General features: G+C 42.0%; 1 protein-coding gene across 3 annotated transcripts in view; it reads left to right on the top strand.

Moving 5' to 3' along the window:
- Positions 1–26,517, top strand: part of CTDSPL (CTD small phosphatase like) — a 122,389-nt gene that overhangs the window by 50,217 nt on the left and 45,655 nt on the right. The gene's annotated exons all lie outside the window — the stretch shown is intronic.

Below are 26,517 nucleotides of genomic sequence, written 5' to 3'. Positions count from 1 at the left end.
TGATCCGTAGGCTGCAAAACACTGCCATGATCAGGTTTGAGGAAAGCCTAGGGAAAACATGAAGTCTGTTTGTAGCCCAATAAAAAAGACAGCAGAGAGCAACCGCATGGGAAAATGAACATTCATAGCAAGAAAAGCTCTTGGGGAAAATATATAAAGCAATAATGTAGTACAAGGGAAGTTAAGAAATATGTTAATTTCATGCTATTGCATGGGAAAGCTATGAGCACTAGGAAAAGCAATCACTGAGGGATGAGGACCCAAAAAAAGAGATTGAGGTAGGGCAATGGAGATCCATTCCTTGCCGCAGTCAGGGAACTCTCCTTCCTTCCTGCAGTTAAGGGGGTTATGACACCTCAAATTTATCAGACACTTATTAGCCAAAAGTTGGTATGGGAGGCACGGCCTTTCACAGTCCAGAGAATGCACCCCAGTGAAGTCTGAGCACTCTTTCCAGTCTTCGCTCTTGGTGTCACGGAGAGCTGGGATTCTTAAAACAATGTTCCCCCTGGGCCTTTCTGGTAGGCTGTTCATTTCCCACCACCTCCAAAAATCTTTCATATCTACTTCTGTTTAGTACATGTTCTTTTTCCCCAAGGCTTGGGCTTGAGGTTTTTAAAATTAAGAATATCAGTTACCTTGAGTTGATCTTTGTCTCATTCTAACAGCTCTCGACATAAGCTGTCCTGTCTTCTTTCAGTCTGAGATAGCTAGGTTTACTCTGTTCTGCCAGCAGATAGAATACACCCATTCCCCCAGTCTATGCGTGCTGTTTCCTTGCACATCTTCTGGACTTAGAGCAGCCTTTCAATAGGGGAACAGCCTCTTTTTGGTTTTTAATCACACTGGATTTTATTGTAGCCTTTTCTTTACTGTAATCTTGTATTCCAACACCTGAATAAGATGGCCTTAGCTGATGTCTGAATGTTATCTTTTTGGGTTATGTCCTTGCTTAGCATAGGGGAATAATAAACAATTGTCCTCTCTTTCAACGATTGTTTAAAATAAAACATCTTTTAAAAGCAGGTCAGAATAGAGTGTTTTAAAATGTGTTTGCTATTTGCTTTATAAATTGCACTCAATTATATGCCTGAGTATAATTTTAAAACATATATACACACAGACGAAAAAGGACAAACCCCAAAGACAGCTACCATCTACCCCTCTGAGGCAAAAGCTAAAGAAGAGGTGGCTCTTGCAACACTCCCTGAAGTCAGGCTCTATCAGAACAGATAAACTAATTTGTGTTATCCTTCCTTAGGAATGCCACACAATTAAATATGTAAGTATTTTTGTTTGAAGTTTCCAACTAGCCTCACTTCCTCTGGCAGCTCACAACAAAAGCAGCAATCTCTCAGCCAGGACCCAGATCATTTAGGGTGTTACAGACTGAAATCAAACATCTTGATTTTTTTCTCAAAAAATACGGAAATCCAGAATACTTGTCAAAGAACTGATGTAATGCAGAATCAGCCTCATTCTGCATCAGCAGCAACTTCTGAGTGGTTTTCAGAGGTAATACTGTGTAGAGCACATTACAGTAATCTAATGTAGAAGTCACAAAGGCATGAGTCACAGTGGCAATACCTGCAGAGGTTACAGACATTTAAATTCATGGTATCCTCTGAGTAGGTGTCCTCTGGCTCTTTAGGAGTGGAGTGGGGGGGGGGGGGGTGACAGGGAGAGAGAAAGAAGAGAAAATCTTTCAGATCAGAATATTTACTCTGTAAGAAATGTAGATCTATTCTTGAAGTTAGACTTTTTGTGAAATTAGATTGTAAGATATTTGGAGAAAGGAACACTAGTTGCTATCTCTACAGTTCCATGCATGTTTCTGCCTTTGTATAAAACTGGGATGTTCTTCAAAGACGGTGTCATAACAAGGATAAGTTGATAGGCAAAGGATGGGCATCACAAAACAGAAAACATGTTACTTGAAAGATTTTTTGGACCTATGCCTTGCTACAAAGCAAACCAAACTAGTTATTTCATGAGAAGAAGCTGTAGGGATATAGAGGAAGATTAACTATAATGCAGCTGAGATTTGCTAGGGCCTAACAATTAAAAAAAAATCCAATAACCCTGAATTCTAATTGGAGATTGGTTAGGGCTTTTTAGGATGCCTTCCTCTATGTCCCGGTTTGACCTCTGTTCTATAAATGGAAGTTTTTAGTAGAGCAGTGTCATTCCTTTCAGAACTGAACTGTAGAGGATTGACAAATTTAATATCAGGTGATTATAGCATCACGTTAGGGATCTGAACTCACAAATTTTCCACTGAAGATTCTTTCCAAAATGACAGGTTTCAGAGTAGCAGTCGTCTTAGTGTGTATTCGCAATAAGAAAAGGAGTACTTGTGGCACCTTTGTTAGTCTCTAAGGTCTCAAAATTTGTTAGTCTCTAAGGTGCCACAAGTACTCCTTTTCTTTTTCCAAAATGAGGGCTTCTCATCTTTGGCTTGTCCCAAAATATCCTCCGGAGACAGACTGAGGGAACAGTAGGTTTGGGTGAAGAAACTTAACCTTCCTTGATAAAGGGAATTTTGTAGCAATGATGCACCTTTGCTCTAGCAAATATCAGATTGGAGAAGGAGATATTCTGTCCTTCAGTCCAGGGTTATCCTCTAAGTAGAGTGGGAAAGTTAATAGTTCTTAAATGGTTTAACTTTGGTATCCCCCATCAGAGGATTGTAATTCATCGCCATGTAGAGCTGAACTACCATCATAACCTCTCTGTTTATATGGTAGTGTACCTTCTTGCTATATTCAGGACAAATAAATTAAAGCTTGTATGTTTGAGGAGTGGAATAAGTATTTGGGGAGGGGCAGTTGGAGGGAAAGAAGGGTATATCTTCTCAGATCAGGTGGTCTTGACCACTTGTATGGACTTCTTCAAGCTGAGAAATGGGTGCTAAATGCTGTTCAGATGAGTAAACTACTTATATATTTGATATGTGAGATGGAAAGAACTCAGCTTGACTTTCAGAGCCTTGTCTGAGTTTGTGGGTTTGGCAGTTAAGAAAACACATTTTCTGATCAACTGAACAAATTTGATATGAAAATCTGTAAGACCTGGTGAATGCAGAACCCCAGGCTGCCTCTTTTACAGGGTTTGTTTTTTTTTAAAGCTAGAACTGCACTTCCAGCGTGAAGCTTCATCAGCTGGGTAAAAATACTTGGCTAGTATAATGGTTTAAGCATTGCACAATGTTTATGGAATGGAGGGAAGAGATTTTTTTATAGTATTTCGACGTCTTTGTACCTTGTATTGTGGAGGAAATACATACATAGGTATTAGTGTGTAGACATATATAAAATATGACTAAATATTTTGAGTGCTGATGGTTCTAGTTTTTCACCCTTGTGTCTAGTCAGAATTGCGTTAGACTCCTCAGTCTAAAAACAAAACGAAGTATAAATTATATTTCAAAAGAGGTGTGTGGGAGAAGAGTTCTGGCCAGCCTGGTTGTGCAACCACTTCAAAGTCACCTTTCTATTGCAGAGTATATTTTTACCGTTTTAGAGTTGAGCTAGGAGTTAGCTCTCATTTCCTTTTCTTTCCCACAGTCTTTAATTTAAATTAGATGTAAAGCACTGCAAATCAGATACATATTTTTGTTCTATAAATACGTGTTTGTTTTAACATTTGTTTCACCACCATTCTGAGCATGCTCTGACTTTCTCTAATCCCATTCCAGCAGTGCAGGGTGTCAGCGCTGACTAAAAGTACTTCATGAGATATCGGTATTTTGACCCTGTGTACTGCTCATTCCCATTTATTTATTTTTGCTTCATCTTTCCTCTCAAGTAGTTAACAAATTATTATTTAATATGTTCCAGAAGTTAAGAAACCAATTTAGAGGCAATTTGAAAGAGAAAGTAACTTGAACATTTGGTGCATGTATCTCATTCTGTTCCTTACTGTGCACTTAAGAAACAGACAAAATCCAGAACTTGTATGTTGCTCCTTCTTGAGAGTACTGAGTAAAATCTGAGTAAAACTCAATGTTCATAGAAAAAGTTTTCATTTTTCTTACTATTTTTGCACTGCCAAGTTTTTCGTACAAGCTGTATTTGATTGTGGCAGTCTCTACTAGTATTTGACAAATCATTTGTATGGGAGATGGCCCCGAGGAGACTTACAAATGAGGTTTTTTCATCATGAAAAAACTCGTCTTTACTAACTTAGCATCTCAAAATGGTGATGCTTCTTTGACATTGCAAATACATTGAATTCTTTTTCTCAACAGAAAAGGATGTTTGGATTCATAGACCGCATCTGCTGTTGAACTTTGTGCAGTCTGTCTTTTTTTTTTTTCCTTACTAGAAGAAAGGTTTGTTTGTTGGCCACTCTCTCAGGGCAGGAAAGGAATGTAATGCATGCACAGACTGCACAGTATTTCCTGTTAAAATCCCATTCCAAACCACTGTGCTGGGAAGAATTCCAAACAGGGCAACTAAATCCTTGTTCTAAAATGAAGGAATGATGCATCTATTTAAATATTTAGATTTTATAGGAAACTCAAAAAATAAAATTAAAAAAAAATCAGTCCTTCATTATTTACAACCACAGGCTCCATGAAGTATCGTATATATATCATCTGACCCTTTACAGATTACACATTGATTCCACAGTGAATGACACAAAAACATTATTAACTTGTTATTACTGGTACTTAGTAGTACTTAGTACTCAAATGTTAACATCTAACAACAGTATAATGATGGAGCTCTGTTATGTTAGTTCTATGACAAAAATACATGTAAATAATATTTCCCATTCACATAGTTAGTTCTCACATAGCTCATTTTCCCATCATTTAGCAGCACAGAGATTTGAACGGGACAGAGAACCAATAAACTGCCATTTAGAAGGGGAAAAATCTGGCATTTGACACAAACAAGGATCTTATTTTGTTTTGCTAGAATTATGTTGCATTATTCACTTTATTTATTAAGCCCTCAACTGTGTTTTAAAGTGTCAATTTTGTATTGTAAATATTTCACTTAAATTATATATCCGTTTTAAATCAGTATAGCAGAATTTAGAAGACTAGCTGTAGGTCCTGGAGTATCTGTCAAGAGGGTCCTAATTTCCAAAGATGGAACTTCTAGTTCATGTGTGCTGTGAAATTGTGATGAGGAAACTTTCACCCACAGTATTATTCTGTGACATCTTCAACCCTATGTACATGTGACAACTCCACTATGGCCCTTGATTTTCCAGCTGATTATCTCTTGCATTGACATAGGGAATGGAATAAGTTGACCATGGTCTTTTCTAATTTCTGTGAGCGAGAGCTTGTTTCCACAGGGTGTTCGGGAGTAATGTATTGTGGTAGCGGCACCTGTATCTTGTAGAAAGAAAAGATTGAGATAATTCCGCTACTTAGACACAAACTAAAAGGGTATTGTATAGTAGCATCTCATTCATGGATGGATGCATGCTTCTGAGTTCTCAAGAATGGCATCAATATTATTTTCTGTGTTTTGGCTTTCTTCCTGGGGCATTTCTAATCCACTGCAAGCGGCTAACCTCCCAGACGGTGAGGCAATATGGTGAACAAAAAAATCTCAAACAAATTAGGAACAGACAATGATTTTGGTCTACCTCCCTTTTTCAGGAGTGGGTTGATAGTGTCCAGCAGATGAACAAGTCTTGGACTTCCCCTTATTTAGAGAACTAGTAGATTTGTTTAAACTTTTTTTTTTAATTTTTCATCTTGGCACTTATTATTTAGCCCTATGGTTGGCCAATTAGTAAGTTAGGATACCAAAGGACCCTTTATAGTTAATGAAGTTTGTCTACACCTGATGGCTTACTGGAGGAAGATAGGAAGATGGATTACTCCAAAGAGAAGCAGGCTACTGTCCAAAAATGCTTCAGTGTTTCTAAAATACTGCAGGAGTAATGAAGAGATTGTCCAAGGACTGACAAAACCTGGCGCCCATTTCTACAGAAGAGCTCTTCTCAGGGGAAATGGAGGTGCATACTGCCGATGGGAAGATAAAGCGTGTTTCCCTACACTAAAACCAGCTAATGCTGCAGACTCTTACACTTAAATTCAAAAGTACCTGAAGCTAAGAGAAGCTGTACTGCTGCAGGCCTGTCTGCACAGGAGAGGGGAATACCTGAAATGAATCCTATTATGAAGAGTATGTAAATTTCCAACTATTTAAGGTTTTAAAAGAGAACATACCTGAGATCCTTTCTTCAGTGATGTGTAAGAGGGATGTGAGCATATATAGGACTGTCCCTGAATTCCAGAATATCTATTTCTGGGAGCCATCTCTCTATGGCACTGTTTTCAGAGCTTCATTCCAGCTCATAGACTTATAGACTGAGGAGGAAAGAAAGCAGGAACGTAATAAGATGTTTCAAGCAGGATCAGCAATCTCACTTTTGGTATATTCCTAAATACCCGTTTTCCTTGGTGCATTAAAAGTTTTAACACTTTATTATTATAAGTTAAATACTGTAATTCTACCACTAGGTGCCTTTATTAGTTTTACAGATAACTTTTGTGTCTTAGTAGAGCTGCCTTCAGAGCTCAATCAACATAAATTGAATTGTAAGCCCCTAGAATTCCAAAGCAGTAAGCTTGTATGTTAAAGGTTAGGATACTCTGTGAACTAGCCTCCCCATTTTTCAGCCAGGCCTACTCAAAATCAGTGGTGAAGAATAAACATGGGATTGGCAGGATAGGCTGCTTGCAGAGGTCTTAAAGATTTTGTTTAACACCCTAATTTATAGTGTCAAGCTTATATGATCCTTAGCCTAAGAAATCTCCTTGAAGGCCAAGCTTAGCCCTCCTACTTTTAGCTCTGTTCTGGGAGACAGACATCAGTGCAGCCCATAACCAGCCATGTTTCAGGGTCTCCAAAAGCTTGTCAGGAACTCAACCTGTTCAGTCAATGGTTCATCTACAGGTACTCTTCCAAGTACTCAGCCAAAGAAGAGGGTACAGTAGATCCCTCAGGCAATCAGTGTTGTGCTGGAGTGCCACCAGAGCCAGATATGAGAAACTTAGTGTCTTCTAATTCTCTCTCTCTTTTTTTATACTACATTGTGGGCCTCTTCTCTTCCCAGTCTTCCATTCCCACACTTTCCCTGTGGCAGCTATTGTTTAGTATTGGGTGTGGTGGATGTTAGTTCCCTCCTGGATCAGAAATGGAATAATAGTCCACTGGAGATGGAGGGCTGTTATACACCTTGTTCATTGACCTTGAAAATAGTATTCAAAGGTACAAGCTCATAAGACTGAATTCTAACAGTGCAGCCTTCATGGCTTGTAAAACCGCAAAAACCTGTAAGGAGCAAGCAAAGCTATATGCCAGTTAACAGGGGCATAATGATCGACTTGAAGGTAGTCCATTTCTTAGAGTAGTTGAACCCAAGGGCCTTTTGGTTCAGTTATTGACACCAGATGAATCAGATTGTAGGAACTGAATTTCAAAATTTCAGCTACTTTTGCCAAATGGTGAATGTCCCTTGGCCCACGCCGCTTCCCGCAGCCCCCATTGGTCTGGAGCAGCGAACCGCGGCCAGTGGGAGCCACGATCGGCCGAACCTGCGGACGTGGCAGGTAAACAGACTGGTCCGGTGCGCCAGGGGCTTTCCCTGAACAAGCTGCCTACCGGCTTTGAGAACCACTGACCTAGACCATCCCTGACAGGTGTTTTGTCTAACCTGCTCTTAAAAATCTCCATGATGGAGATTCCACGATCTCCCTAGGTAATTTATTCCAGTGCTGACAGGATGTTTTTCCTAATGTACCACTTAAACCACCCTTGCTGCAATTTAAGCCCATTGCTGTTTCTTCTATCCTCAGAGGTTATGGAGAACAATTTTTCTCCCTCCTTGTAACAACTTTTTATGTACTTGGAAACTTTTATCGTGTTCCCCGTCAGACTTCTCTTCACCAGACTACAGAAACCCAATTCTTTCAATCTTTCCTCGTAGGTCATGTTTTCTAGACCCTTAATAATTTTTGTTGCTCTTCTCGGGACTTTCTCCAATTTATCCACATGTTTCCTGAAATGTGGCACCATATTCCAGTTAAGGCCTAATCAGTGCGGAGTAGAGTGGAAGGATTACTTCTCATGTCTTTCTTACAACACTTCTGATAATACATCCCAAAATGATGTTTGCTCTTTTTCTTTTTCTTTTTTTTCCTTTTTTTTGCAACAGTGTTACACTGTTGACTCATATTTAGCTTGTGATCCATTATGACCCCCAGATCTCTTTCTGCAGTATTCCTTCCTAGACAGTCATTTCCCATTTTGTATGTGTACAACTGATTGTTCCTTCCTAAGTGGAGTACTTTGCATGTGTCCCTGTTGAATTTCATCCTATTTACTTCAGACCATTTCTCCAGTTTGTCCGGATCATTTTGAATGTTAATCTTATCTTCAAACACTTGCAAGCCTCCCAGCTAGGTATCGTCCACAAACTTTATCAGTGTACTCTCTATTCCATTATCTAAATCATTGACGAAGGTATTGAACAAAACCAGGCCCAGAACTGATCCCTGCAGGACCTCACTCAATATGCCCTTCCAGCTTGATTGTGAATGACTGATAACTACTCTCTGGGAATGGTTTTCCAACCAGTTCTGCACCCAACTTACAGTAGCTTTCTGTTATTTTGTGTCACAGGGTAGCTGGTCTCTGTGGATAGACTGAGCCTAGGGCCCCTGCACTGAAGCAGGTGAGCCCAATCCAGCTAATTAAAGAGGGCTGGGCTATACCTGGGCCTATAAAGGGCTGCTAGTAGGCAGCTTAGGGGGAGAAAGGACTGGAGTAGGCTGAGCCCCAGGGAGGGAAGGCCACAGTGGAGTAGAGCTAACTCCAGTAAAAGCTGTTTTATCTGGCACTTCACCAACCAGAAAGCTCCACTAAACCGGCATTTCTGATCTTCATTGAAATTCGGGTTTATAGTCCAGTTGGTGCGAGGCTGGCAGGGGGTTGGGATGCAGGAGTGGGTGTAGAGTGAGGGCTCTAGAAGAGAGTTTGGGTTCAGGAGGGGGCTTAGGAGGGGGTGCAGGGTGCCGGATCCAGGGGCCGCTCCCCTCAGGAGGTTCCCCGCAAGCAGCGACCTGTCCTGGCTGCTCCTAGGCAGAGGCTCGGCAGACAGTTCTGCACGCTGCCCCCACGTGGCCCTGAGTGCTAGCAACACAGCTCCCATTGGCTGGGAACTGCGACCAGTGGGAGCTGCGGGCGCAGCACTTGCAGGCGGAGGCAGCACACACAGCTGCCCGCTGTGCCTCCGCCTAGGAGCAGCCAGGACAGGTCGCCGCTTGCGGGGAGCCTCCCGAGGTGAGCGGCCCCCGGATCCGGCACTCTGCACCCCCTCCCAAGACGTCTGCTGCACCCAGACTCTCTCCTAGAGCCCGCACTCCACACCCCCTCTGGGTCCCCCTATTCCTCCAACGTGCCGGATAAAACAGCTTTTGCTGTACTGTGGTGGGTCCCTGGAGCAAGGGGCCAGGGGCTCAAGGAAGTAGCCCTGTGGGTGCAGCTCCTGGAAGGCAGCAGAGCCGGCTGAGGCTGGGAGGCTGCCAGGAGTTGGAGTGCCAGAGACCCCTGAGAGGGGAGGCTGTGAAACCTGGGGCCAAGGATCGAGTTAAGACTATTTTGTTTAACCTCTGTTATGAAAATAAAGCTCCTTGACTGAAAGTGGGTATGGTAGCACATGGTTTAGAGCCAGGGGAGAAATGGTGGCCTGGTGACACTTGGGCACACTTTTAAGCCCATATTTTTCCCCAAATGATGCATATGTTGTTGTTAATACACATCATTGCATGCAGTAGTGTTGTAGCCACGTTTGTCCCAGGATATTAGAGAGGAAAGGTGGGTGTGGTAATATCTTTTATTGGACCAATTTCTATTGGTGAGAGAGACAAGCTTTTGAGCTTGCACAGAGCTCTTCTTCACCTTGCCTCTCTAATATACGACATTGCTGTTCATATTTTCTGTTTACCAAGCTCCTAATAGTATGACAAGCACCTGAATGGAGAATAAAGAAAAGGGATAGAAAATAAGTGGTTGAGGTGAACTTGGCATATATTTTGCAGTTTAACAGTATCCCTCTACTTCATAATCTGCTCCATTTTGATCAAGCCACATCCCTCAAAAGTCCTTTCCCATTATCTTCCTTTCCCATATCCCTTTACCCGGGATGGAGCATGAGGGAAATACGATATGAGGGAATTAAAGCACAAAGTAACTGGCTGATAAGAAGATGCCCTCTAGGTTTCTGGGTATCTCCAGCTGTTTCCTGTGTGCTCCAGTATGGGGTTTGGAAAATTTTAGGGCATGGATGAAATGCAAATGGGGCTTTTTGCCTCCTAAAAACCAGCCTGTGAACGTTCCCATTCGATTTTTAGATTGAATTTTGTGTTTTTTATATTGAAAGTTCATTTAGTTAGGATTTGTTGTTTACTTATTACTATTCATTCCAGAGTTGGAAATACTGCTCTGGAATGCATCATACTGAGCTTAAGCAAGTCAGTATGTGGTTTGTTAGTTTGGCCTCCACCTGCTGCTTGGAGGGTTTAACTTAGCCCCAGACTTTTGCAGAAGAGCTGAGAAGTCCGTTTTATGGGCAAGGGAAATTGCTTTTTTTTAAAACAATCACTGAGCTCTGAAAGGCTCACATGATGAGATAAACTTTGTAATTATAAACTGACATATTAAAAATTCCATTATTTTAAGTGGGAATTGATATTGTAAACCAGTTTCTGCCTTTTTAATATTAGTGTAATAATCGCAATCAAATAAAAGACCAGTGTCCAATTTTCTTCAATATACCTATTTCCAGCTTGAATCCTGTCATGTTTAAAATGGCATTTTCTAGTAAGATCACACAGTGCTGTCAACAGGATTAATTTAGAAATTGTATATCTCTAGTGGTGTAGCATCAAAACTGAAAAGCTGTGTTTACCTTTAAAGAAACATTTTGACAGTCATTTGAGTAATTTTTTGCATCGTTCCATTTGAATTATGAATCTTTCATTTTAAAATAGCCTGTCTTAAATAGAACTCTGGGTAATCTGGTGCTTTTTATTTTTGCAAATATCTAAGTATATTTTCAGTTCCTTTCATTGCCTGAGTTACATGATTCAGAGTATTTAGGAAGATTGGCTATTGTGCTAGTTTATTAGGGAATGTCCAGTTGTAATTAGATCACTTCTCAAATAATACAGAGGAATAGACTAGATTTACTAGAGATCCTTTTGAAACCAAATAAGTCTGTGAATTACGTGGCAACTTGTATTGTACTACCTGTGTGTTGCCTAACTTGTTCTGCTTTTGGAAACAAATGATTTATTTGCATAGACTCATTTAAAAGCAGCAAGCTAACCACCTTTCCTTCTGTAAAAGATGATGACAGTTCGGATGTCCCATTATAGAAAATAGCTTTAAGAATGTACAGTAAAACAATTACCCGTGTGCTTATTTGCTTGTTTTCTTTCTGTTCATTTTTTAACAATCACCATTGCTGTGTCTTTTCTGTTAGCTGTGACGGGGTATACAAACTCCACACTGAGCAACAAGGGGCTAAAGGGATAAAGAACTGCTTTGGGCTCAGCCAGCCCCCCCTCCCCACCACCACCACACACACCTATAGAAAATGCTCCAACTGGAGGAGCTGTTAAAGGGCAGGGGAACAGTTCTTTTGGTAGCAGACTAGGGAAGAAAGCAGACCTGCTCCAGCGTAGGAAAGCAGAGTAAAAGGCAGACTCTCTCTCCACAACAGCTGCCCAAAGGTCAGGAGAGGACCTGCTACAGAGACAGCATAAGGGAAGCATTTCCCCCTCTCTCGTATGGACTCAGAGTTTTGTTAATTCCCCTTTATTTTATTTGGACTTCCCCTGAAGGGGAAAGACCTAGGACTGATGTGGCCCAGGAGGGTGGGCTATACCATAGAAAGGCAGCTACTCCAGGGCCACTGCAAGGATATTTTGCACCCTAGGCGAAACTTTTACACACACTTACACACACACACACCGCCCCGACAACCTCCAAAGCCTATTAAACTTAGCATTATAAACAGCCTGTCAGAACGAGTAACGGCTGTTGTAATGTTTCTTTTTTACCTGTAAGGCAGCTGTTTGCCATTGCCTCTGATGGTGTCCCATTCAAAGTCTTACTACTGTGCAAAGCTAAACAATTGAGCCTTGCATTGCATCACCAGCCAGGTTAGGCAGGGTGACAAATCCCCTTTGCCCCAAAGGGCCATTATCCCCTGGTGACTAATTTCTACTCCAAGTCTGTAAAGCAGACTTTTAAGGTAAATACATTATTCATTCAATATTACCCATGCACACATCTCACAAAGATTCTCACTCTTGACAAGTTACCAGCCTTGTGTAGATTCCTTCCACGTTCCTCTTTGTGAGTAAGTGCCCTGTAAGACACCTGTGGGGTGCAGTGAATTTGTCAGGCCTGCAGTGACAGCTGTTTGTGAAGATCAGGGGGCCCTTTGCCAAGGGGTGCTGGTGTCACAGTGAGCTTGAGGTGGCTGACAGTATGGGGCAGGGCACTGAGGCTGGTGGGACAGGTAACACTCACTGGGCTAGGGGGCAGGCACCTGTCAGTCTCAAGTGCTTGGGCCACGCCAGGTCCAGCAGCCTCTTCACCTCGGAGTCTCTTCCTCTTGCCCGGGGGCCACTCCTCCTCTCAGGCTCCCTGGCCGCAGCCGCCCACGAGGAATTGGGCTGGTGCGCCGCCGTGGAGGAGACCCAAGGGGCCGGGCTCAGCTGGGGCCATGCACCTGCCAGCCGAGAGCAGCAGGAAAGGGCGCTGCTCAGGGGAAGCTGGGCAGCCCGAGCCCAGGGCGCCTATGCTCCCTGCCTGCCCCTGCTGCTGCGGAGGCTGCTGCCGCCCTGGGCTTGGGCCTCCTGGCTCCCCCCAAGCAGTGCCCGGTTCCTGCTGCTCTCAGCCGGCAGGTGCTGGGCCCCAGCCGAGCCCGGCCCCTTGCGTCTCCTCCGTGGCGGCACCCCCCACCTGCAACCTCCCGGGCAGCCGCAGCAGCCGGGGAGCCTGAGAGGAGGAGTGGCTCCTGGGCAAGCAGAGGAGACTCCGAGGTGAAGAGGCTGCTGGCCCTGGCGCGGCCCGAGCGCTGGAGTTTGACAGGTACCTGCCCCTAAGCAATAGTGTAAAAAAAAAAAATTGGGGGGCACCGTTTTTTGGCACCCCCAAATCTTAGTGCCCTAGGCGGCCGTCTAGTTCACCCAGTGGTTACACTGGCCCTGCTGCTTCCCAAGGGAGAAAGCGCTACCACGCTACACACAGAAGGTGTCTTGTGGTGAGCAGACATCCTTCATGCTACTTTTAGCTCAGATGGTGACTTTGAGACAGTCACAGAGGGGTGATAGGAAGTGACCCAGGGACGGCAGCCTTAACCATCCCTGGCTGTCAGATCGCTTATAGCCCTCATAGGGCCCTGAGTCAGAGCTCTGTGGAGTGGGAGGGCCCAGACTCCTCTACCAACAATCCCCCTGCAGAGCATAGGCCTAAGTCCTGACCACTAGGTGATGCTACCCTATCAACCAATACCTGAGCGAGGAGCATCGCATAGCTTGCATGTATATTTCCTTTTCCTTTGTTTTAATATTAAATCATTTTATCTCCCTTCAAGGTATCTTTCTGCCTTGCTACAAAAAGCATGGCAATAGACACATTATTCTCTCTGAAGGATAAAAGTTATTGATACTGTAGTTGTAGTTATTGGGTTTTTCAAAATTCACATTTAGTACTTCATTCTTCTTTGCTTTGCTTCCGGTGCCATCTGTGCTAATTTTTTTTTCTATTTTGTTTTAATACCAGTTGAAAAGAGTAATGAACATAGGGGGTGGCTTTCAACAAACTTGTATGTCATTGAGAGTTTATAATTAACTTACATGTAGAACACAGGGCTGTGTGCTTTTCTTAATTATTCTTCCAGTTACCTCCTCCACAGTGTGGATTTGCAATACGAAAAATTAAGTTTATTCTTTTTGAGCAATCTTTCTCTTTCCTTTCCCTGATACATGGTATTTTTTCATATAGCCAAACAAACCTAATCCCAGGATAATTTGCTGCAGGTTTTAGGCAGGCAGGTCTTCCACACCCTCACTGATCTAGATTTAATTATATATGTTTATATTTATATTTATGCTCTCATTTTAAAATAAATTTGCATATTCATGCCAAAGAAAACCATACAAAACTTTAAAATGTTGTTGCATGACCACATAGGTTGCCTTCACTCTTCCGTAGATAAATTGATCACCAGCATAGTTCTAATTGAATATCATATGGCACACCATCCAGAAATCCATAATAATACCTAGCTTTGAGATCGAACAATGAAAAAACACTATATAAGAGCTCTTTACAAAGGAGGTCAGCATTAGTATCCCCATTTTACAGATGGGGAAATTGAGGCTGACAGAGGTCAAGTGACTTGCCCAAGGTCACCCAGCAGACCAGTGGAAGAGCCAGGAATAGAATCCATGTCTCTCAAGTCCCAGTCCTGTGCTCCGTCAACTGATGATTTTCTGAAATTGGAAAAATACTTCTCTAAAGTCCACATGCTGAGAGCTGCTTCTAACCTTATTATTTAGAGCATTGAGCATATATTTCTAATGACCTGTTTTCTTTGCTAATCTGATCTATTTGCTTTAAAAGAAGCCAAAACAAGTTGTCATCCTCCTTTCTTTAAAATAAAAGCCAGCACCCGTAATAAACAAATTGTAAGTCTTGGGGAAATGTTGACACTGAGTCAGTCCCAAAGTTTTTTCTGTTCCACAAATGTAACCTAAGCAATTTACACAAAAACAAATGAAGCAGACAGCTGGAATATTGTACCATATGAATTTGATCAAGTATAACTCCAGCAGCGAAAGTACTTCCTTTGAAGCAAAAGACTGCCATTGGAGTATCAAGCAAACAGTCCCCTGTACTGAAACCAAGTACCCACAATGTACAAGACTAATACAGGCACTATAGACAGATGTAAACAGGGATGGTAATTCTACAGATAAGTACATGTAAGACACCCAAAAGAAATACCTTTCACTCATAAAATCCCATAAAAAACAAATAAGGATATAAGGCATAAAATCCCTATGAATAGCATATAAATTAGTGAATGTATCTGTTTGGAGAACAGTTAAGTTACAAATCGCCAAATTATTATGCAAAAAGAAAAGGAGGACTTGTGGTACCTTAGAGACTAACCAATTTATTTGAGCATAAGCTTTCGTGAGCTACAGCTCACTTCATCGGATGCATTCAGTGGAAAATACAGTGGGGAGATTTATATACATAGAGAACATGAAACAATGGGTGTTACCATACACACTGTAACCAGAGTGATCACTTAACGTGAGCTATTACTAGCAGGGCGGGGATGACCTTTTGTAGTGATAATCAAGGTGGGCCATTTCCAGCAGTTGACAAGAACATCTGAGGAACAGTGGCAGGTGGGGGGGGGGGATAAACATGGGGAAATAGTTTTACTTTGTGTCCATTTATTTGTCCATTTATTCTTTTACACTAACCCAGGAACCTATCCTTGCAACAAAGCCCATTGCCAACGGTGTCCATGTATCTATTCAGGGGACACCATCATAGGGCCTAATCACATCCGCCACAATATCAGAGGCTCGTTCACCTGCACATCTACCAATGTGATATATGCCATCATGTGCCAGCAATGCCCGTCTGCCATGTACATTGGTCAAACTGGACAGTCTCTACGTAAAAGAATAAATGGACACAAATCAGACGTCAAGAATTATAACATTCAAAAACCAGTTGGAGAACACTTCAATCTCTCTGGTCACTCGATTACAGACCTAAAAGTGGCAATACTTCAACAAAAAACCTTCAAAAACAGACTCCAGCGAGAGACTGCTGAATTGGAATTAATTTGCAAACTGGATACAATTAACTTGGGCTTGAATAGAGACTGGGAGTGGATGGGTCATTAAACAAAGTAAAACTATTTCCCCATGTTTATCCCCTCACCCCCCCACCTGCCACTGTTCCTCAGATGTTCTTGTCAACTGCTGAAAATGGCCCACCTTGGTTATCACTACAAAAGGTCCCCCCCCCCCCCCATCCTGCTAGTAATAGCTCACGCTAAGTGATCACTCTGGTTACAGTGTGTATGGTAACACCCACTGTTTCACGTTCTCTGTGTATATAAATCTCCCCACTGTATTTTCCACTGAATGCATCTGATGAAGTGAGCTGTAGCTCACAAAAGCTTATGCTCAAATAAATGGGTTAGTCTCTAAGGTGCCACAAGTCCTCCTTTTCTTTTTGTGAATACAGATGAACACGGCTGCTACTCTGATTCCTGTGTACTTCCAGTTCAAATGAGGTGTGCTGTTGACTGGTCAGTTCATAACTTTGGTGTTCATAGCTCTGAAGGTCTACTGTATTTTTCTTAAAGTTTGACTTTTGGAGTCAAGAGATTACATGAGATCTCTGCTTTCATTTTAAAAAAAGAAGCAATTTTCTGATGATTGCAGAGAAAAGTTTACAAATGTGATGTGAGTGTACCCTGAAAGCCTAGAAACCAGGAGATAAAAAAACATTTGGGTTCATTTTATTTAAAAACCTCAGGATTTTTAGGCTAACCACATGATTTTTGGGACCCAACTTGATTTTTTTTAAGCGTTGGGGACTGTTAATACTTAGTTTTGTACCCTGTCGTTTATTTAGAATGAGTAAATCATGTGGTTTTCTTGGTAGAGAACACTATGTTTGAGGTGATGTCTGGGCTTTCAATATTATCTCCTATTTACTGTTGCCTATAACATTTGAAAATATTCACCCTTTTGGCTGAAAATACCCTATTTTTTTCTCAGTCAAAAGATTTTTTTTGGTAAAGTTTGAACAAAATCTGTTCACCCATTTTTCAGGTGAGATGTAAAAAGTAATTTTCTTGTTGTAAAATGAAGACTCTTGGTAAGTGTAAATCAAAGGGCAGAACTCAAATCTCAAACTTTGGGTAAGTACTTGTCTCTTGAGGAAAAAAGAAAAGGAGTACTTGTGGCACCTTAGAGACTAACCAATTTATTTGAACATAAGCTTTCGTGAGCTACAGCTCACTTCATCGGATGCATTCAGTGGAAAATACAGTGGGGAGATTTATATACACAGAGAACATGAAACAATGGGTGTTACCATACACACTGTAACCAGAGTGATCACTTAAGGTGAGCTATTACCAGCAGGAGAGCGGGGCGGGGGGGAGGGGAAGGGGGAGAACTTTTTGTTGCTCTCCTGCTGGTAATAGCTCACCTTAAGTGATCACTCTGGTTACAGTGTGTATGGTAACACTCATTGTTTCATGTTCTCTGTGTATATAAATCTCCCCACTGTATTTTCCACTGAATGCATCCGATGAAGTGACCTGTAGCTCACGAAAACTTATGCTCAAATAAATTGGTTAGTCTCTAAGGTGCCACAAGTACTCCTTTTCTTTTTGCGAATACAGACTAACACGGCTGTTACTCTGAAACCTGTCTCTTGAGGGTTACTCTGTAGGTCAGTGTTTGGGTGCATTTGATGGTAGAATTGGGCTTACTGTTTGCAGTGTGCGTGAGGTTAGGGTTATTGTGAGAGAGGTATCTTTTTCACTTCGTGACTTCTGAATGCGTTTAATGGTAGCAGTGTTAGTTTTTATATTGAATAGGATAAAGTGGTAAACAAACATCATTATCTGCAATAGAAAACTATTAACATTAGTTTCCAGTAGAGCTCAGTATGCAAGAATAGGTCACATGTCTCCTGGGAAGTTAAAAGCAAATACTGTCAGAGGCTACTAATAGTTAAAATATATGCCTGCTATGGAAACTTAAGGCCTAAATTTTCAAAAGTGACTAGTGATTTTGGGAGCCTCAGAGGTCTGATTTTCAGAGGAATGATGCTCAGAACTTTCTAAACACCCAAAATTATTAGTCTCACTTGAAAATGTAGTTCTTAAATATTCACTGGCACTCCAGTCCATCTGCTGTCAAGCAAAGTCTGTATTATTACTAATATGAAAGAAATTTCCTGTACGTCATACTTCTCTATTCAAAGGCTAGCAATTACCTAGGAGGAACTCTGGGATAAACAAGAGGCTAGAAGATCTGATAAATCATCAGAGGGTCAAGTATTCCACATTGTTCTTCTGGCCATGCACCTTATTTTTAAAGTTTCTGTATTACAGAGACAATTATAGCTTTGTCCCTTGCAGTCATGTTTTCTATGTCAGCTCATTGTGAGTACCTGAATTAGTGTTGTGCAGCGATTTCCACTCTCTCTCTCTCCTCCCTGTCCCGCCTCCCCCACAATATTTCAGGTGCAGGGCTTGTCTTCATTGCAACAGTTAGCTCAAGTTATTCCACTTGAGTGAGAATGGCCACACTGCAAAACAGTCAAGCTACACAGAAAGACTGGATTCGCAGCTGATGAGTTGTGCCAATTCAAACTCTAGCCTGTAGCTGCACCCCCACTGCATTGCTAGCTTGAGCATCAGCAGCATTCAAGCATCAACCTGTGCATCCTGCCAGGTCAGCTAGCTCGAGTGCAAACCACCACTGGGCTCAAACTAGAGATTTTTATGTGCCCAAAGGAGTCGGGTTGGGGCAACACTCAGTTTGTATCTTCAGCTAACACTGCAGTGAAGGACAATCCCTTAAACTCTGATAAACTAATGTCTCCACATTTAAACTGCATGTGAACAATATGCAGATCTACCTGTCTCTTTCCTGTCCAAACAAAAAGCTCAGCCTCTCTCTCTCTCACATCTCCTTGTGGAAGTCTAGTGGTCAGTTCAAGCTTAACATGGTTAAAACATCTTAACCTCCCCCCCCAGGCTCTTCCCACTAGCTCCTTTTCAATCACTGCGGACAGTGCCACCATCCTGCCTTTCACTAAGGCCTGTACCCTGAGTATCATTTTCAACTTAAACCTTCTCTAGATTCTCATGTCCAGGCTACGTCTGTCTTGCAGATTCTTATGTTACATCTCTAAGATACTGGCTTTCCCTGTCCATTCACGCAGTTAAAACTCTCAACCAGGTTCTCCTCATCTTGCATTTTGCTTACTGCAACATCCTTTCCTCTTTGCCAAGTGCAATTTTTCCCTGTTCATACCCCTTCAGAATGCTGCTGGAAAGATCACTTTCCTACCTAGTCACATGAGCCATCTCTTTGCATGCCTGTACTGGCTCCCTCTTCTTTATCCACCAAACATACGCTACTTGTTTTCACTATCAAGGCCTTTCGTGACCTCTCCCCACCCTACCTCTCATTTCATTCACTATTGAAAGGTTGACTAAGCCTCTGTTGCCTATCCAGTCTGTCCTGCTGATTGGTATTGTCTGATTGTTTCCTTGTACTCCCACATCAGTCTATCCATTCAGTTTCTCTTCTCTTATGTCTAGATTTGTAAGCTTTTTGGGGCAGGGAGTGTCTTGCTGTTCTGTGTTTGTACATCACTTAGCACAATGGAGTCCCGGTCCATGACGAGGGCTTCAAGGTGCTACCATAACACAAATGATAGATAATAATAATTATAAGAACCATGACTGAATGCACAGTTTTTGGTGTCTGAGACTCAAGGATGAAAGTGCTGTAGCACAGATGATGAAATTTTTGGCACATTAATATCTCCTTTATGTTCAGTCGTGGGCAGCGGGTGAACCCCCCATTTGGGGAGGCTAACCTGCCTTCCCTGCACGCTGGATGAAATGCATCCGATGAAGTGAGCTGTAGCTCACGAAAGCTTATGCTCAAATAAATTTGTTAGTCTCTAAGGTGCCACAGGTACTCCTTTTCTTTTTAGAGATTGTCACTGCCCTGAGGAGTTTACATCAAAATGCCCCAATCTTGCAAATATTTATGCATATGTATAACTTTACATGCACAGATCCATTAACTTCAAATGGGGGCTATTCACATACGTAATTGTTTGCAGGATCATGGTCTACCTGAAATAACCATGGAGCGCATGGAGAGGAAAGATGTAATAAAAAAAGTGTTTAAACAAATAAGTGTCACTTTACGTAACAAGCTAATCATGTAAATGTTCAGATTTTTAAGTAGAGACTGAGACTGGGGAGTGTGAGATCAGACAGCAAAGGAGTGCAAGTAAACAATGAAAAACTAAGTTGAAATGGGCTTTTAGGAAGAATTTGGAGGAAAATGAAGAACTAAGTAGGTATTTCAGATTTACACAGGTGTAGCTAAGATGAGCATTTGACCTCCAAATCAAGATTTATGAATTCAGAGATGAGAAAGCAAAATGAACAAAATGCAAGGTGGACAAATGTTGTTCGTGACGCTGAGTGTAAGAGAGTAGAATGTAAGGGACTGTAAACTACCTGTAGTCCCCATACAGATTAGATACTTGTTTAATATTTAAATGTAGGAAAAATGAAGTTTGTATTAAGACAAAGAAGAGTTCTCATGATTGATAAATTAATAGAAAAGCAAGATTAAGTGTTTTACATTTGCTGACACTGTGTTTTCCTAGGCATCTGCTTTGGGAAAAAAAATCATTTCAAAAATGTCCATTTTTAATAAACATTAGCCCAAATGTTCAAAAGTGCACATGTGGAAATCCTTCAAGTGTTTGCAGAAAGAAAAGGAGTACTTGTGGCACCTTAGAGACTAACCAATTTATTTGAGCATAAGCTTTTGTGAGCTACAGCTCACTTCATCGGATGCATAAAGTGGAAAATACAGTGAGGAGATTTATATACACACAGACCATGAAAAAATGGGTGTTTATCATACACATTGTAAGGAGAGTGATCACTTAAGATGAGCTGTTACCAGCAGGAGAGTGGGGTGGGGGGAGAGAAAACCTTTTGAAGTGATAATCAAGGTGGGCCATTTCCAGGAGTTAACAAGAACATCTGAGGAACAGTGCGGGGTGGGGGGAAGAGGAATAAACAAGGGGAAATAGTTTTACTTTGTATAATGACTCAACCACTCCCAGTCTCTATTCAAGCCTAAGTTAATTGTATCCAATTTGCAAATTAATTCCAATTCAGCAGTCTCTCCTTGGAGTCTGTTTTCGAAGTTTTTTTGTTCAAGAATAGTCACTTCTAGGTCAGAAATCGAGTGACCAGAGAGATTGAAGTGTTCTCCGACTGGTTTATGAGTGTTATAATTCTTGACATCTGATTTGTGTCCATTTATTCTTTTACATAGAGACTGTCCAGTTTGACCAATGTACTTGGCAGAGGGGCATTGCTGGCACATGATGGCATATATCACATTGGTAGATGTGCCGGTGAACAAGCCTCTGATAGTGTGGCTGATGTGATTAGGCCCTATGATGGTGTCCCCTGAATAGCTAGGTGGGCACAGTTGGCAACGGGCTTTGTTGCAAGGATAGGTTCCTGGGTTAGTGGTTCTGTTGTGTGGTGTGTGGTTGCTGGTGAGTATTTGCTTCAGGTTGGGGGGCTGTCTGTAGGCAAGGACTGGTCTGTCTCCCAAGATCTGTGAGAGTGATGGGTCGTCCTTCAGGATAGGTTGTAGATCCTTGATAATGCATTGGAGAGGTTTTAGTTGGGGGCTGAAGGTGACGGCTAGTGGCGTTCTGTTATTTTCTTTGTTGGGCCTGTCCTGTAGTAGGTGACTTCTGGGTCCTCTTCTGGCTCTGTCAATCTGTTTCTTCACTTCCGCAGGTGGGTATTGTAGTTGTAAGAATGCTTGATAGAGATCTTATAGGTGTTTGTCTCTGTCTGAGGGGTTGGAGCAAATGTGGTTGTATCGTAGAGCTTGGCTGTAGACATTGGATCGTGTGGTGTGGTCTGGGTGAAAGCTGGAGACACGTAGGTAGGAATAGCGGTCAGTAGGTTTCCGGTATAGGGTGGTGTTTATGTGACCATCGCTTATTAGCACTGTAGTGTCCAGGAAGTAGGATCTCTTGTGTGGACTGGTCCAGGCTGAGGTTGATGGTGGGACGGAAATTGTTGAAATCATGGTGGAATTCCTCAAGGGCTTCTTTTTCATGGGTCCAGATGATGATGATGTCATCAATATAGCGCAAGTAGAGTAGGGGCATTAGGGGACGAGAGCTGAGGAAGCATTGTTCTAAGTCAGCCATAAAAATGTTGGCATATTGTGGGGTCATGCAGGTACCCATTGTAGTGCCGCTGATTTGAAGGTATACATTGTCCCCAAATGTGAAATAGTTATGACAATAACTATGACAATAGTTATGTGAAATAGTTATGGGTGAGGACAAAGTCACAAAGTTCAGCCACCAGGTTTGCCGTGACATTATCGGGGATACTGTTCCTGACGGCTTGTAGTCCATCTTTGTGTGGAATGTTGGTGTAGAGGGCTTCTACATCCATAGTGGCCAGGATGGTGTTTTCAGGAAGATCACCGATGGATTGTAGTTTCCTCAGGAAGTCAGTGGTGTCTCGAAGATAGCTGGGAGTGCTGGTAGCGTAGGGCCTGAGGAGGGAGTCTACATAGCCAGACAATCCCGCTGACAGGGTGCCAATGCCTGAGATGATGGGGCGCCCAGGATTTCCAGGTTTATGGATCTTGGGTAGCAGATAGAATACCCCAGGTCGGGGTTCCAGAGGGGTCTCTGTACGGATTTGTTCTTGTGCTTTTTCAGGGAGTTTCTTGAGCAAATGCTGTAGTTTCTTTTGGTAACCCTCAGTGGGATCAGAGGGTAATGGTTTGTAGAAAGTGGTGTTGGAGAGCTGCCGAGCAGCCTCTTGTTCACATTCTGACCTATTCATGATGACAACAGCACCTCCTTTGTCAGCCTTTTTGATTATGATGTCAGAGTTGTTTCTGAGGCTGTGGATGGCATTGTGTTCTGCACGGCTGAGGTTATGGGACCTTCAAGTGTTAGTGTGTCGGCATTCAAATTCATGACGTTCATGCAGGCATGAGTAGGGCCCTACCAAATTCACAGCCATGAAAAATGCATCATGGACTGTGAAATCTGGTCTTTTGTGTGCTTTTACCCTATACTATACAGATTTTAGAGGGGAAACCAGGGTTTCTCAAATTGGGGGTCCTGTCCCAAAAGGGAGTTGCAGGGGGGTCACCAGATTATTTTAGGGCGGTCATGATGTTGCCACCCTTACTTCTGCGCTGACTTTAGAGCCGGAGAGCGGCAGTGGCTGGCCGGGCACCCAGTTCTGAAGGCAGTGTCCTGCCAGCGTCAGCACAGGAGTAAGGGTGGCAGTACCATACCATGCCATTCTTCTGTCTACGCTGCTGCTGGTGGCGACTCTACCTTCAGAGCTGGGCTCCCGGCCTGCAGCCGCCGCTCTCCAGCTGCTCAGTGAAGGCTACACTGCTGGCAGCGGCATTGTAGAAGTAAGGGTAGCAGTGCTGCAACTCTCCCTACAATAACATTGCGACCCCCGCCCCCCCCCCCCACACACACACACACAATCACACAACTCCTTTTTGGTTCAGGACCCCTACAATTACAAGACCATGAAATTTCAGATTTAAATAGCTGAAATCATGAAATTTACAATTTTTAAAATCTGATGACTGTGAAATTGACCAAAATGGACCTTGAATTTGGTAGGGCCCTAGGCAGGAGGCATTGTGTGTATGCAAATTGCGTGTAACCAAAAATGTTCACACAATTTAGAGAACGTGGTCCTTCATTTATGGTTGTGGTTTTTAATACGTCAGAAGCATTTAGAACGTTGTTAATGTATAAATCAAAGTAAATAAATAAAATGGATTTTATACAAAGAAATGTTTCATTGTATGAACTTTCAGAGTACTGCCTTAAGCAACATAGGTTCAGTTTCTCTTAATGTAAAATTTACCATGTTAGCTAAACATAACCTGGATTTAAGAGGATATACATGTACAAATCCATTTGCTTTTGGATACTCTGAGTGTTTCCACTTTGTGGCAATAAACCAAAAGGAACCATGTTGAGTTCCGCTGCTGTTTTTTTAAAAGGGAGAAAACGTTTACCAAATGAAATACTGGGGAAAGTGATATTACTCTTAGATCTGTACTAGAATTTTGCAAATGATGGGGAGGAGAAAATGTTATGAAAGCATAATTTGTACAATGACTGTTCAGCATTAAAATAATGATTTTATTTTCACACAGCAATGAATTTATTGAAAAGACCATTCAGTTCTATGACGGGTGTAGTGTGATGCTTTATCTCTATCCGCTATTGTGTGTTTGTGCCCTGTGTGTTAGATAAAGAGTTATGTTGCTCCTTTTTATTGTGGATTAATTTTATTGTATCTTTCTGAAGGATTTTCATTTTCTGGATAGATCTGTTGCTTTGATCAGATTTAAAACTTTGACGTATGAGGAGAAAAACTATCTGTGATACGTTGGACAATATTTTTGAGGGGGGGAAATGAATGAGGTGAAATGTACTGTTTTATTGCCATGTTTTTATAATGCGTCTTTGTGAAATTGTCAGGAAAATAGACTACCAGGCGAGCCACAAAAAACTGCTTCCCACACTTGACCATGGTGATGATGAAATAAACTAGACGTTTTATTTACTTGTTTAAAAAAAAAATCACTCTTAGTAGTCAGTTGGAATTTTGCAAGGCTGAGCTAATGTGTTTAGAAAAGACACTGTAAAAAATTGAAATCTAAGATGTTGATTACTATTCTGGATCTGGGTGGTGGTTGTGTATACGTTACCTTCAGTAGTCCTGCACCTGTGAAAGGACAGAGGAAATCGAGGGAAATAGCTTAACAACTTTTTTCATTCCATCTGTCACAGCAAAATGTTTAGGAGCCAATGAAATCCTTAAGTCAGCAGCTTCTGATTGAAGTGGTTCTCTCTGTGCCTTTAATTTAAATCTGTATTATAATTGAAAAGAGGGTAGGTATAAAATGGTTGCTTGCTCAGACTTTGTTTAAAAGATTATTTTTATTAAATTATAACAGGATCAAAAAGTGAAGGTAATTAGTCCTTTGCTTATTGGGACCCCTTCCGCTCCATGTAATGAGAAGGGCAAGGTGATCATGCCTCCCTTCCTCTCCCCCCCCCCCCCCCCCCCGGTTGTGATCCCATATAAAGTAGGGTATACTCTTCTCAAGTGATTTTAAGGTAATATAGTCTGGATCTCATGTCTCACAACAGCATCCAAAGCATGCGAGTATCTAGCAGTAATCTTGTCATATTTTTGTTCATACATGCTATATAAATATCCTCTGATTGCATTAACGTTAGTAATTATATTAAAGCCTTGTTTTTACCAAAAAATGCACGTAATATATTTTAAATTTACATTATATTACCATGGTATATGTTCAGTGTCACTAACAATTGTGCGGTAAAATAGAGAAGATTGTGTGAGAGTCATATGGTGTGAAGTAGTGCACCATTATTAGTTATTTTTCCAGGAGAGGTAATGTGGATTGTATTGATCAATATGTCAAGTAGCAGTAAATAAAATATTTCTAAATACTTATTGTCATCAGGATTAGTCCTGAGGAAATTCAGAAAATTGTTGCTTTTCTAACATGTATCTGATAACCTGACACTGAAGTTTGTAGTGAATATTTGGATAACAGTTGTCGGAGTCCTTGAAAAGGAGTAATAGTAGAAGCTAGTTGCTAAAAGTATGGGCTGAAAGCATTTGAGCCTACTGCAGGTCCTTCGTGTACCTAATGAGTGATAGCTCATAGTCTGTATGTTTTATTATATCTTATGCTGCAGCTTCAGTTACCCTGTATCAGCACACAGGGCCATGTAAATCTGTTCCACAGTAAGAATGGCAGCCTTCCTTTCCTTCTAACGTTTCATTTAATTCTCTGTGCTACAAGAATTGTTTGTTTATTATGCTTTTTCATGTTCTGTAACATAGCTGTCAAGGCATAAGCAGCAGGAGAATAAAAAAAAAAAGTTCTGTGTGGAATGAGTTTGTGTCTCAAACAGTAAAGTGTTTTGCCCAAAATATGCCCAGGGATCAATTGACTTCTCCTGATGACATTCTGTTGTAGAGCAGAGTCCCATTTCAGAGTCAAATTTTGGCAGCAAATTACTGGATGTAGGTCACAGTATCTGTTTTAGGTATTTCTAGAGCAGTGGTTCTCAAATTAGGGCCGCCGCTTGTTCAGCGACAGCCCCTGGCAGGCCGGGCTGGTTTGTTTACCTGCCGCGTCCGCAGGTTCGGCCGATCGCGACTCCCATTGGCCACGGTTCGCTGCTCCAGGCCAGTGGGGGCTGTAGGAAGGGTGGCCAGCACATCTCTCAGCCCGCACCGCTTCCCGCAGCCCCCATTGGCCCGGGGCAGCTAACTGCGGCCAGTGGGAGTCGCAATCAGCCGAACCTGCGGATGCAGCAGGTTAAACAAACCAGCCCAGCCTGCCAGGGGCTTTCCCTGAACAAGCGGTGGCCCTAGTTTGAGAACCACTGTTCTAGAGCATCTATCAAAGTAAGATCTCCGTATGGTATCACAAGAGCTTGAATTGTGTGGAGAGCCAAACCTAATATGTATATACAGACCTGTGTGTGTAAGTTTGACAGTGAAGGATGT

Source organism: Natator depressus, chromosome 2, assembly GCF_965152275.1.
Source record: "Natator depressus isolate rNatDep1 chromosome 2, rNatDep2.hap1, whole genome shotgun sequence".
NCBI lineage: Eukaryota > Metazoa > Chordata > Testudines > Cheloniidae > Natator > Natator depressus.
The sequence above is the reverse complement of the archived record's forward strand: the minus strand, read 5'-3'. Positions and strand labels throughout refer to the sequence as shown.